This window comes from Peromyscus maniculatus, chromosome 8, assembly GCF_049852395.1.
Source record: "Peromyscus maniculatus bairdii isolate BWxNUB_F1_BW_parent chromosome 8, HU_Pman_BW_mat_3.1, whole genome shotgun sequence".
Classification (NCBI taxonomy): Eukaryota; Metazoa; Chordata; class Mammalia; order Rodentia; family Cricetidae; genus Peromyscus; species Peromyscus maniculatus.
Genome location: NC_134859.1, coordinates 106,925,395 through 106,939,604, shown reverse-complemented (window position 1 = coordinate 106,939,604; position 14,210 = coordinate 106,925,395). Strand labels below are relative to the sequence as shown.

The window sequence follows — 14,210 nt, the reverse complement described above, 5'->3', positions numbered from 1 at the left end:
GTTTTTGAGACAGGGTTTCTCTGTGTAGTTTTGGTTCCTGTCCTGGATCTCTCTGTAGACCAGGCTGGCCTCGAACTCACAGAGATCCGCCTGGCTCTGTCTCCCCAGTGCTGGGATTAAAGGTGTGCGCCACCACTGCCTGGCTTGTCTTCAGGGTTCTGGAGTCCTGTTGCTCGACGAAACTTTTCCTGGGGAGACACAACACACATGTCTATTCACCCCAAATAGGGATCCCACAACAGACCAAAGTACCGATATCACCAGACTCCATGTTGGTGAACCAGTGAGTTTTATTGGGGTTACTTACAGGAATGTGGGTGAAGGGTTACTTACAGGAGCAGAAACAACTTAAAGACAGCTGCACCCCGAAAGCCCACCCCAGCCTGGGTGACAGCTCACAAAGATGGGAACCTGGAGCGCTGCACAGCCTGCAGGCAGCTCAAGAGGCTGGAGAGCGTCCTTCTCAGGTGGCTCTGTTGGTCTAAACCTCTTCCAGGCTGGTTTCCGCTCCTGCCAGGTCTGGCCTCTGAGTCTTTGCAGCTTTACTCAGTCAGTCTCAGATTCTCAGCGTTTGCTGTTTACTCTGGCAGGGAGGGGGCCTAGTGAATCTGGTCAGTTTCAGGGACTTCCTGGAGCTATTTTGAGTTGTTTGCCTTGGAATGTTTAAGGAGCTTGGAATGTTTCAGTCTCAGAGGAAACTGTTACAGGTTACTGTTACTGTTACAGGTCCTCAGAGCTAGGCGCATGCATCTTGTAACTGCACAAACCCAGGACACGCAAGGGTGAACACAGCTGACTCCAGCGGCTCCTGTATCCCAGACAAGGCCTGCAGCTCATTAGGTTTAGATAAAATGCTGATAATAAATGATGGTTGGGGCTAGCCTGAGAGTAGTGGTTAATGACTGAGCTCATGAGTGAGCAGGGATTGTGGTGGACATCAGTGCTGTAGGGATGGGGGCGTTAGGGGCAGTTGGCTCTGGATTATGCATGCCTACGCTGTGAGAAAGTCCTGCTGATGCCCCCTATATTGGGGGAAGGGAGGGAGGCTCACGGGTCAGTGGCTTGCTGGAGGTCACCAGCCAGCCAGACTGGAACCTCATGGAGACGGCACCAGGGCTGGAGCACCATTATGACAGATGCTGTGATGCGCCTGTCATCAGAGGGCAGAGCAGAGGGACACAGTGCTTTGCTGGCTCCAGCGGTTAGGAATTCGAGATGGATTCTACTCTGATTTTACCTCTTGGATAAGACATGGTCCACTAACGCCTAAGAGGGATGGATAACATTTATCTTGGTATTTGAGAATTCTGATAGAAGGAAACAGTCAGCCTTAATGGGCATTCCAGACCTGCTGAGGTTCACTGAGCCAGGATCTGACCAAGAAACCTTCAGAATCCCTGTGCTGGGCAGACTTTGGAGCGCCCCCTGGTGGTGCCACAGCAGCAATGCAGTGTTGCTTTCCAGGGTTGCTACACCCAGTGCCAAGCTGAGATAGCAATGGCCTTGCCTTATCCGTAGCCTACAGTCCGTGGCTGAGGACGGACAGAGCCGAGCCTGCTCTCTGTCCAGCTGTCCCATCCTGGGAGGAACTGGGATCCAGGAATCAGGGCACAGTCTGTCACTGAGCTGTGGCTCCCTGCTTGGCATGGACCTGGGACGAGCTTATCTTCCGGGGGCCCCTGCCTCCCCATTATAAGGTACAGATCATAATATGCACTTCATGTCTTCACTGGAGCCCTCAAGTGCAGTGGCTCTCAGAATTCTGGGTTCTTGTGTCCCCAAGCCTTTCTTGCCTTCTCTACTCCTGACCACTGTGAGCCTCAGCTCCAGGGTGCCCTCACGTCTGGCTTTTGAGGGGCCACCTCCATTCCCCACAGGCAGAAGGGCCACCCCTCACCTTCATCTTCTGTGCCCTCTCTCTGGAGCCTGGATCTCACCCTCAGGCTACATGCCTGGCCTGTGGCTGGCAGTGGGCAGTAACCTTGGACCCACAAGTCAGCGCAGACCCTGGCCTTACTCCTGGCTGTGGGGTCTTGGGCACCTGAACAGTAGCTGCCTCCCAGGGGTGAGGTGCAGCTCAGAACTCCTCCTCGGGCTGGCTGGTGGGAGGTCAAGGCTGGGTGCTGACCTCCTACAGAGGCTGGTTCTGGGAGTGCTCACTTCTCCCCTACCCTCCCATGATGCACACCATGCCTTAGCAGTGTGGCTGCTGCCTTAGCGCTGCCTGTCCCTGGTGTCTGCCGTGGCGCCCGGTAGGTTCGCGACACCCGGCCTTCATGCTGTGTCCGTGTATTTTGTTAGTCCAGTTTCTGTTGCTGTAACAAAATGCCTGAGGCTGAATACTCATAAAGAAAGGAAGACGGGGCCTTTGGGATGGCGTAACAGGTGAAGGCTCTTACTGCCAAGCTTGGTGACCTGAGTTCAGGCTACAGAACCTACGTGGTGGAAGGAGAGAACTCTCCAAAGTTGTCCTCTGGCCTCTGGCGTGCACACTCTCTCCCTCTCTCATTTATTTTCAATGTAAATAAATACACACATTTAAAAATGGGCTGGAGAGGTGGCTCAGCGGTTAAGGTGCTTGTTACTCTCACAAAGGGCCAGATTCAGTTCCCAGCACCCATATGGTGGCTCACAACCATCCACAACTCCAGCTCCAGGCAATCCGGTGACCTTTTTAAACCTCTGTGAGTGCCAGGCACAGACATGGTACACATATATACATTGCAGGCAAAGCATTCATAAAATAGTCAATACAAATAAAAGGCGGATGTAAGTCACCATTTTAGAGGTCGAAAGCCCAAGCCTGGTGGAGGAGCTGCAGGTCCATCTCTGGTCTCTAGTGAGGCCCTGCTGGTTCAGTCATGTGATACTAAAGTGGTCCTTAAAGATAGGAGGCCAGCTCACAGAGAGGGGCTGGCTAGCTTTTTCATAACAAATCCTCCAGAGGTCCGGAGAGAACTATGGTCATTCTTTCTCAGGACACGCCCCCGTGTGCTAGGCCCCGCCTTTTAAAGATTTCTCCTGCACAGCACAGCTGAGGGTGTGGCTTCCCAACCCCAACCTGTGAGCCGCTGCTGAGCATGATGGGAGCTTTTGTTTGAGCAGAAGATTCTGGAAGTGGTTGGGCCCCGGGATCTGTGTTTCCCAGCACAGTTTGTTTTATTCCTTGTGTCCAGTGCCATGTTGGTTCCTCTGATCGGTTCTAGGAGCTCTGAGGACCAGCATGCCCAGCCTGGGAGTCCCCTGATGCCCTAGCCTCACCCAGACAATTTAATCCTTGGTTCTACGGGGAGGTCTCTGAACATCATGTTTTGTTTACTGAGACAGTCTCATGTAGCCCAGGCTGGCCTTGAGCGTAGCTAAGGATAACCTTGACTTCTGATCCTCTTGCGTTCCGAATGCTGGCATTATGACTGTGTGCTGACCATGCCGGGTTTATTCTGTGCTAGGGATCCAGTCCAGGGCCTCGTGCATGCTAGCAGGCACTCTATCGTCTGAGCTACACCCCCAGCCCTTGGCCCATTTTTGCAGCACAGAGGGTTGAACTCAGGGCCATCTCACCACTGAGATACATCCTCAGACTCTTTTTTACTTTTTCAGATAAGTTCTTGCTAAGTGGTCCAGCCTGACTTTGAACTCACACTGTAGTTCAGGCAAGCCTTGAACTTATTATCCTCGTGCCTCAGCTCCCGAGTAGCTGGGATGACAGGCCTGGGCCTCCAGGTCCAGTTCATCGTTATATATTGAACTCCCCAAGGAGTTTGTATTTGCAGCAGCCTTGAGAACCTTAGCTGTGGAGGGGCCCAGTGGGAGAGCGGGTCTTGTGTACTGGGCAGAGAGAGTGTCGGGGATGAGATCCAGAGCCCTGGGTACCGGGCAGGAACTCAGCTCCTGGGACCTGAGTGCACCCTCTTGTTCTGCCCCTGGAATCAAGGGAATTGAGTCCCTGGGAGGCCAGGCCAGGGCAGGGTAGGTAATCTGGCTCACGGGTGCCCTCTGGTGGCAGAACTGAAGAATAACCTGTGCGGACAGAGTACCTGGCATAGGATGGACCAGGAGGAAGACAGACTGGCATGGCAGCGTCATGTCCCTCTCCATTGCATTACTTGGTGGGAAGCTGGCCGAAATCCCAAGTGGTTAAAAGCATGTCAGGATCCCTTGGGCTGTCTACATTTATCTTCTGCCTCTGGCATATAGCCAGGTAGGGCCGGTTTCTCAGAAAGCCCAGCCACGTACCAAGCCCTGAGGTCTCCCCCTTGATTCCCCTCCCATGTCACAGTGATAGCCTGGAACCCATAACCTGTTGATTCAGGGCCTTCTTGAGAGTGGGTGCCTGGGACTTGGCTCACAGGGCTTGGGTTCGGGTGGCCTTAGTCTCCCCCTACCCTTCTGTCCCTTCCAAGGTGTCAAGAAACACAACCCCAGCCCTGATGGTGTGGAAGATGACTCTGCGGTCAGTGGACATCGTGCCACCTTTTACTCCCTAGAGGAATCGGTCCAGTCTGCAGAGCCAGCTGGTGCGAGCGTGTGGCTGGCTTGTGTGAGCGTGTGGCTAGCTCCTGTGAGCGTGTGGCTAGCTCCTGTGAGCATGTGGCTAGCTCGTGTGAGCTTGTGGCTAGCTCGTGTGAGCTTGTGGCTGGCTTGTGTGAGCTTGTGGCTAGCTCGTGTGAACATGTGGTTAGCTTGTGTGAGCATGTGGCTAGCTCCTGTGAGCATGTGGCTAGCTCGTGTGAGCTTGTGGCTAGCTCCTGTGAGCGTGTGGCTAGCTCCTGTGAGCTTGTGGCTAGCTCGTGTGAGCTTGTGGCTAGCTCGTGTGAGCTGGCCTTGCACTGAGAATGGAGAGTAACCACAGACACTCAGCTTGCTCTGTCCAGGTCCAAATGCCCTGTATGGAAAGTGTCCTAAGAAACAACCCAAGTTTGAGAAAGAGAAAAGTACACATAGATGTCTAAGGAAACAAGGAAGGGGCCCACATACCTGCCGGAGAGAAGGAGCAAACACCCGGGCCCTAGCTTCGGGAGTCGGACCATGGGCTGACCCCACTAGTGAGTGCTCCTAACTGTCGTCTGCATCCCACAGGGTCTGTGACACCCTCCCCACTTCTCCCAGCCCTGCAGCATGAAGCAAAAGAATCAACTGTTATTCGAATCTTAGATGGTCTTTTAATAAAAAACCCAGAGCCAGATATCAGGGTAAAAGCTGAAAGATCAGAGAAGCAGAACAGCCAGCCACTAGTTCTTACCTCTACAAACTCCTCAGCCTAAAGAGAGTGAGTTCCTGTTCCCTCATGCCTTATATGCCTTTCTCTGTTTCCTGGGATTAAAGATGTGTGTGCTCCCCAGTACTGGGATTAAAAAAGTGTGTGCCACTACTGCCTGGCTCTGTTTCCAGTGTGGCTTTGAACACACAGAGATCCAGACAGATCTCTGCTTCCCAAGTGATAGGATTAAGGGTGTATGCCACCACTACCTGACCTCTATATCTAATCTAGTGGCTGGCTCTGTCCTCTGATCCTCAGGCAAGTTTATTAGGGTGCACAATATCTCACATAATCAACCACATTGGGGTGGCCTGTGATGCTGCATGGAGATTCCCAGCAACTCAAAAACGGTGGGATGGAGGTGATGGACGATCAGTCACAAGCACGGGGGGGCCCGAGCTCAGCCCCAGCACCATGTACAGAGCCATGTGAGGGCATGTGCCTGTGATCCCAGCACTCACAAGGCAGAGTTGGGAGGATTCCTGGGGGCTCACTGGCCAGCCAGAGACCCTGTCTAAAACTAAATCAAAACTAAACAACCAAACAACAACCACCAAAGCAGGGTGGTTCTGCAGCAAAGGCTCCGTCGTTAAGAGCACCAGTTGGTCACTTTTTTGGAGGTCTGGGGTTCAATTCTCACGATGGTGGTTCACAACCATCTGTAACTCAGTTTCAGGGGAGCCAATGAACTCTTCTGCCCCATCCCCCCCCCCCGCCCCCGCCCCCATGGGTACCAGATCCTGAAGTGGTGCACAGACATGTAGGGAGAACAGCCATTCACATGACACCCAAGGGTGAGCCCTGGCTTCACATACGTGTGCAAACACATACACATACTTGCACACCGGAAGGCACAAGGTTTGACTGGTGCCATGGCTGAGACATCAGTGGGCCTGTTCAGTGTGTCTCCAGGACTCCAGCCATGGAGAACAGTTGAGATCAGTGCTGGCCAGCAGCGCTGTTTCATGCCACAAGCCTGTGAACCTCCGAAAGAGGGCATATCCGGCCAAGAACCCTTATCTATTTATTTAATTTATTTAGAGTTGGGTCTCATGTAGGCCAGGCTCACTTTGAACTCACTAGTCGAGGATGACCTTAGAGTCCCAAACCTGCTTCAGCCTCCTGGGATTACAGCAGCGTCGTTTCTACTCTGCCTATGTATCGGGTGTTAGGGATGGAACCCAGGGCTTCCTGCAAATGAGACAAGCATTCTAGCAGCTGAGCATTTAGTTATATGTATTGAGTAGTATTGATTCAAATGGCACCTGTGGTTAGTGGCCACCGTATTGGATAGCCAGGTCAGGACAAAGTAGGCCATTGTGTAAGTACAGGGCAGTTATGAGGCAGTTTTTTTTTTACACGCCTTATTTTGTGATTATATTAATCTTAGAAAGAAAACCAAATTTTAAAAAATAGGTAGCCCTAAGCCAAGTGTGATGGAGCACACATACAGCACTTGGAGACAGCACTAGGCAGATCTCTGTGAGTTCAGAGGCCAGCCTGACCTACATAGGGTTCCAGGAAAACCAGAGATACATGTGAGACCTTGTTTCAAAACAAACAGATAACCTAGAGGCTGGAGATGGCTCAGCAGTTAGGAGCACTCTTGCAGAGGAACAGAATTCAGTTTCCACTATCCACATGGTGGTTCACAGTCATCTAACTCCAGTTCCAGGGCGTCTAACGCGATCTTCTGACCTCCAAGAGCACCAAACGTGTTTGGTGCACATACATACATACATACAGGCAAGACATACATAAAAATAAAATCTAAAAAAAATTTTAATATAGAAAACAGCCCAGCCTTCTGACAGTGTCGCCAGATGCTGATGGCCTGCCACTTTTAGGTCCCAGGATCGCATCTGAGTCTTCTCTCTAGGGACAATGACAGCCACGTTCTCTCTCAATAGGTCCTTCGGTTTTTCTTGGTACATATTCCCAGGGTGCCGGCCCCAGGGAAGGAGTGGTGTTTAGGTGAGAGACAGATGTGGTGGCTTCAGTCCTTGAGTCCCCTGCAGGATGGCAGCCTCTTCCTGTGGCTCTGTGTCCCTGCTGGCTTACCCGGGGCCCAGGCGAGTCTGGCTCAGCCTCAGGTGGGTGAGAGCTTGCGCAGGGGTGCTGTGGAAGGTCCACCTGCCGCCCCCCCCCCTTCTCTGATGTTTCTGGGCATTTCCATCCCAAGCAGCCTCCCTGTGTTCTGGTCTCGTTCCTTCCAGCTGGGACACACTCTCTTTCCTGCTGAAGCCTCAGCCACCCACAGGTGGAAGACTCTTTGCCCCTGGAGGGGGCATGTAGGAGGGGTTTTATTTGTTTTTTTACAGGAGACTTCAGAAATGGTTTCCTGTGTAGGTGATTCATTGGTAAGAAAGTTGTGTGTGGGTGTACCTATGTGGGGTACACATGCATGCGTATGGAGGCCACCTCAGTTATTTGAGACAGCGTCTCTCACTGAACTGGGAACTATCTCATTCAGCCAGACAGGCTATCCTGCAAGCCCCAGGGTCCTCCTGCCCTGGTCTTGTCCGGGCTGAAGTTAAGGTTCCCAACTTTTTAAATGGGTGCTGGGCATCAAACTCGGGTCCTTGTCCCATCGTTTCTTTTTGTTTTGTTTTTCTGAGTCTCGTTTGTGCAGACTGGCCTTGAACTTCTGACCCTCCTGTCTCTTCATCTCCTGTACTGGGATTGCAGGGGTTCATCATCACACTTGGCTTGTCTGTAGGATCTTAATTTAGACTGTGTGTGTGTGTGTGTGTGTGTGTGTGTGTGTGTGTGTGTGTGTGTGTTTGCTGTGGGCATGTAGGTGCCCTTGGAGACCAGAAGAGGGCATGAGAGTTACAGATGGGTTATGAACCGCCTGATGTCGGTGCTGGACCAAACTCGGGTCCTTTGGAAGAGCAGTAAGTGCTTGTCACTGCTGGGCCTCTCTGGCTCCTGTCCACAGGGTCTTGAAAACCCCGTGAATCTCCTTGTAGCTGCTTCAGGGATAAGGATGAGGACTGGTCCCCAGGGCGCCACCCTAACATCATGCAACCCAGTGGTCTTCAACTGGAACTTTTTGTTTTATTAATGTTTATCAGGTTTAACTTCTAATGGCCACATGTGTGACTAGACACAGGTCTAGACAGGCCTCTGGGGGCAAGAGTAGGCCCTGGAGTTGGACTTACCCTCCCATCACAGAACAGGCCCACAAGACTCTCTGTTGGAAAAAAGGGAAAAGGACAGCAGCATCATGAACAAGCAATAAGGGACCTCCTCCATGAAGTGGCCGCTTTCCTGGAGAGACAGGTTTCCAGGAAACCATGTGCGGAGCCTGGAGCCGCTGTTGCGGTGGACGTCGGCGCAGGTGTCACGCTCAGAGGGCTCAGCCCACCTTGAAGGGCAAACAGGGTGGAATAAATGGTGTAAGTAAGTGCTTTTGCCTCTGGGAGGAAATGGGTCTCTGTGACAAGGGATCAGCTCAGAGGCTGAATTATTAATGACATTACCGCGCATGGTTGGCACGATGGCCTCTGCTTCTCCCACATGTGTAGAATACACAAGTGAAGAGCCCTGAGAGAGATCCAAGGATCCAAGAAGGTTCTATAATTAGCAAGGTTGAGCCTAGAAGTGTGGGTGCCTGGGTGCTGCCACAGAGGTTCCTGGTTCCCACCCGCCTCTCCAGCCCTGCTCCAGGTGGCAGGATGTGACATGCACCCGTTGCTTGCTCAATGACTGGTTGATCTTTCTGTGCGACCATCGTGCACGGGGAGGCATGCCCAAGGACAAGTGGGCATCCTCCCGAGGGGAGCAAGGGAGGAGGGACACCACAGGAACGGCCTTGGCCAGCCCCCGCCCCACCCTGCCCTTCCGTCCCCCCTCAGAAGCTGCCCAGCCCATGACAGTGTTCTGAGAAGACCCAGAGGGGAACAAAGGGTCAGCGGCAGGAGAGGACTGGCGAGATGTCAGGGTGAGGGGCGGGGCCTGGCGGCAAGAGGGGGTCTAGGAGGTCATTCAGTCTCAGGACCAGGGAGGAACGGGATGGGGTCAGGTGCTGGAGGCCGGTCCATGGGTGCTGCCCCCTGCTGGTGTCAGGGAGGCAGACTCCTACAGAGGCCGAGAGAAGGTAGCAGCCAGGACCCTTGAGAGACACCTGGAAAGGATGGATCTTTCTGAGCCCTGCTGTGGGCCATTCCAGGTGTTTGAGGTGCCTGCCACCCCGCCTTTCGGAAAACCCTGGGAAGACCCACACACCCCTTCAGCAGCCTGGCGCAGGAGGCTGCTGCTTCTGGGAGCTGTTGTTTGGGCTTGTTTGCGCTTCTGCAGCCCGGAGCTGAGATTTATTTCTTTAAAACATCCCCTCGCTCGACACTCCGCAATCTGTTCTGTGCTGCCGTCAGACTCATCTCGCCGTATGTTTCTGTAGCACTTGGCAGGCTCCTTGCAGAGGCTATCCCTCCCCAACCCGCCTCCAGTCGAGGTGGCTGTCCCCACCTGCACCTCCTGCTTGGAGGGTAGCCATTCGGGGGTCCCCCAGGAGCTGCAGGGAGGAGAGCAGCAGGTCCGAGTGCCGTGGACCGGCCGGGAGACCCCTGGGGATGTCTAGAAACAGCCAGGGAGGTCCCACTGATGGGCCAGGAAGCAGAGGATGCCCTCCGTAGCTGGCTGCCCCTCAGCTTCCTGCTCATTAGCAGGCTTTGGCTGCCACCCACTCCAGGAACTCGGAGGCATTGCCAAGGAATCTGGATTGGGTCTCAACAGTGCCCAGCCCTTCCATGTGCCACTGTGCACATGTGCTTGGCTTACACATGACAATGGGAGGAGCCATGGACTGGGGCCCAGGGATCCAGCAGAGCTGCAGCCTGGTACATTTTGTAGCCAGATACCCAGGTGTGACCTACACTTCATCCACAATACCCAGTGTGACTTCAGCAAGGTTCTCACCTAGCCTCAGTCTCCCCCTGTGAACTGGAGCCTTGGTGAGGGTGTATGGTACATGCAGAGCCCTGGGCAGTGAGGCCCAGCACAGTGGGCAGGTACTCACTGTTGCCATGGTGACCAGGCTTACAGGTAGCACCTTTAATATGCCCAACAGCCTGCAGTCATCTGCTCAAGAGTTTGGTGTCCCAGGGCCGTCATGACAAAGAGCCATACGCCAGCCACTTTAAGACAAGAGAAAGACAATCCTTTCACGGTCTGATGGACAGAGCTCCAAGGTCAAAGTGACTGCAAGGGTGGAGCCCGTCTGTCTAGTTCCTGGGGCTCCAGCCTCAGCCTTTGTCTCCACGTGACCCTGCCCTGACTGTGTGCATCCTCTTCTGATAAAGGCGTTAGATCAGAGCCTCCCCAGTCAGCGCACCCTGAGCTGAACCTGACTGCACCTGCTGGACACCGCCGTCTCGGAAGGCTACCAGGGAGGTTTCGGGTGGACAGGGATTTGAATACCGTTCAACCTTTCCCGTGCTCCGTGGGCATCAGTGTCAATGGCTAGGACAAAACTGGAGATCCTGTTCTTGTCCAGTTGTGGAGAAGGTCACTCAAAAAGGTCACTGGCTCGAGTTACTGGCCAGACACTAGCTCTGAACTTTAAAAGGCGCTGAGGAGGTGACTCAGCAGGTAGAGGTGCTCGCCGGGCAGCCCTGACAACCCAGCGTCCATCCCAGAATCCACATAAAAAGCCAGATGTAGTGGTGCACATCTGTAATCCCAGTGTTCCCTCAGCGTGTGGAAGGCAGAGGCGGGAAGGTCCCCCTGGAAACTCATAGGCCAGCCAGCCTGGATTAGGTGGAGCAGGGCAAAAGGAGATCCTGACTGAACCTTCCGAGTTGAGAACTGACTCCTGACAGTTGACCTCTGACCTCCAATGCGTGCCACAGTGTTTATTCATGGGCTCAGTCGTGTGTGTGTGTGTGTGTGTGTGTGTGTGTGTGTGTGTGTGTGCGCGCGCGCGCGCGCGCGCGCCAGCCAAGTGGACCTTGTTCTGAGTTCCCAGAAGTGACTGGGGCCTGAGAAAAGTCTTATTAATTAGCTTTAAAAATGGCAACAGGGTGTCTGGACGCATGGCTTAGTGGTTAATCCCAGCACCCACATTTGGATTCACAGCCATCCGAAACTCCAGTTCCAGGGGATCCAGTGTCCTCTTCTGGCCTCCATGGGCACCAGGCACACTTAAGCAGTGCCCAGGCAGACATGCAGTCAAAATAAAACCGATAAACATAGAAGGAAAAGAAAATTTTTTGAAATGATAAAGTGCCGGGCATAGTGGCTCACACCTGTAATCCTAGCCCCGGGAAGACGGAGGCCAGAGACTGCTGTGAGTCGGAGGCCAGCCTGGCTGCACAGAGGAACCTTGTTTCAGAGGAAAAGATAAAAGGACCCGTGCCTGTTTCGGAAGTTTGGGGGAATCTTTGATGCTGGGGAGGGGGCTCTCTGTTGTCACGTGGGCTTGTTTTCCTCCCAGCCTCTCACAGTGGGAACTGACTGGAAGTAGCACTTCCTGTCCCAGGGGCTGGCGGTTGGGCCGAGAAGCTGGCATTTCATACGTTGTGTGCCAGATGGGCACTGCTGCCATTTCTGAGTGCCACCTTGTGTGGTGAAAACTTCCACCCAAAATATGCAAATGTGCCCTCTGTGAGCGTCACACAGACACTAAGGTGTGAGTTTTGTATGATTTTTGTAAGCTATGAAATATTCTTTTGAGTTTTTTTCAACATTTTAAATATTTGGACTTAAGTGGGGTGTGGTGCATGACTCTAATCCCAGTACTCAAAAGGCAGAAGCAGGTGGCTCTCTGTGAGTTCAAGGCTAGCCTGGTCTACATAGCCAATTCCAGGACAGCCAGAGCAGTAATGAGATCCTGTCTCAAAGCAAACAAACAAAACAAAATCTAAAAATATTTAGATTGGTGATATATTCATGAAACCCCAGGGTTTAATTTCCAGCACTTTATAAACCAGATGTAGTGAGACATGCCTATAAATCCCAGCATTCAGGACCGGAGGATCGGAAGTTCAAGGTCATCCTTGGCTACATAGCAAGTTAGAGGCCAGCATGGGCTACGGTGAGACCTTGTCACAAACAAGCAAGCAAGCAGGAAGTGTGTATAGGAGCGGGGGAAGAAGTTTATTAATTTAAAAAATTGTACTTTAGAATCAGGCGTGTGGCACACCTGCAGTCCCACACTCAAGAGGCCAAAAGAAGAAGGTATTGAAGTGGGGGCCGAACGGGCCACATGGTGAGTCCTGTCCCAAACAAAAGAAGAGTCAGAAGCAGTGAGATGGACTCCTGCTGCCCAAACCAGTGACCCCCGCTTGATCCCAGGACCTGCATGGTGAAGGGCTGACTCCGTCCGGCAAGTTGTCCTCTGGCCGCTGAATGTGCACACACACACACACACACACACACACACACACACACACACACCACACCAAAGGGAGGGAGAAAGAATGATAGCCTGGTTCCTGGGCTGCACAGACAGGCAGCAGCCTGGACTTTGCCCAGACGGGAGAGTGCTGATCCCTGGTCTAGGCCAGACACTGCCAGGCAGAAGCAGAACGGGTGCCCTTTGTCACATCCCGGACGGTGGCGTTCTGCATATACCCTTACAGGGCTCCGTTCAGTAAAGGAGACCGGGCTGGTCTGTGGGTGTCCCATGGCTATAGGCACAGTCTCTGTAAATCTGTAAATCCTGTGTGTGTGTGTGTGTGTGTCTGTGAGAGACTATGTATGTGTGAGACCGTGTGACTCTATGTTTATGTGTGACTGTGAGTGTGAGAGAGAGTGTGCCCTGTGTGAGAGAGACTGAGTGTGTGTGAGACTGTGTGTGACAGTGTGTGTGACTGTATGTATGTGTGTGGGTGTGTGTGAGAAAGAGTGTGTGTGTGATTGTGAGTGTGTCATATCCCCAGCATGTCATGATGCAGAGCACAGGCACTGTGAGGACATCTCTGTGGAGTTTGCCCAGCTCCTTGTCTCTGTCCTTCAATCCACTCCCTTCCCCATCTAAGCACCCCCGAGTTGAGACGCATGTAAGACATCCCGTTTTGTTGCCAGTATGTCTCACAGTATGGGTGTGACAGCCATTGTGTGACCACACCCACTGCAGGACATTGGTGGACTGCTTCCAGCTTGGGGCTGTTACAAACAAAACCTTTATGAATGCTCATATACAGGTTTTGTCTGAAGGTTTTCATTCTCTATAAATTCCCAGGAGTGGGTCTGTTGGGCAGCAAGGTGGTTGAATCTATTTCAGTTTTATAAGAAATTGCCAAACTGTTTTCCAGAGTGACTGTGTTATTTATATTTTCTCCAACAATCCATGAATGAGCCAGTTTTATTATTTGTTATTTTTGACAATTTTGTACATGAATAGGGTATATTTTTAATTTTTCTTTTTCAAAAGATGTATTATTATTTTTATTTTAAAATTGTGTGTGTGTGTGTGTGTGCACGCACACGCGTGCTCATGCACTTGTGAGTGCAATGCTTGTGGAGGCCAGAGGCTTCAGATACCCTAGAGCTGGAGTTACAGATGGCTGTGAACTGCCTGCCAAGCGTACAGGGAACAGAACCTAGGCCCTTTGGAAGAGCAGCATGCATTCCTAACTGCCAAGCCGTGTCTCCAGCTCTTACGTGATGATCATATTTATCCATAATCTTCTCTCATCCTCTTCCCTCTGACTCCCCTTTTCCTCTCAACTAGCCCCAACCACCCAAATGGCTTTTTGTGACCCACTGAGTTTAATTAGAGCGGCTTATGTGAGTAAATCCTGTGGGGGGTGGGAGGTTATTTTCCGGAGCATGGGCTCCATCAGTGGCTCCATCGCTGAAGAAAATCTCTCCCCATCCATCCCCAGCAACCATTTACTACCCAGAGCTCCTGGGGGTGGTCCTCATGAGGCCTTCCTCTGTTCGTGATGAAATGCTGACAGGGCCCATCTTGTGCAGGTCTGGTGCAGGGAAGCACCACTGCTGT

At 52.5% G+C, this 14,210-nt stretch overlaps 1 protein-coding gene across 2 annotated transcripts in view; it reads left to right on the top strand.

The window, feature by feature from the left end:
• Tbc1d16 (TBC1 domain family member 16) overlaps positions 1 to 14,210 on the top strand; it is an 80,095-nt gene that overhangs the window by 18,557 nt on the left and 47,328 nt on the right. The window lies entirely within an intron of this gene.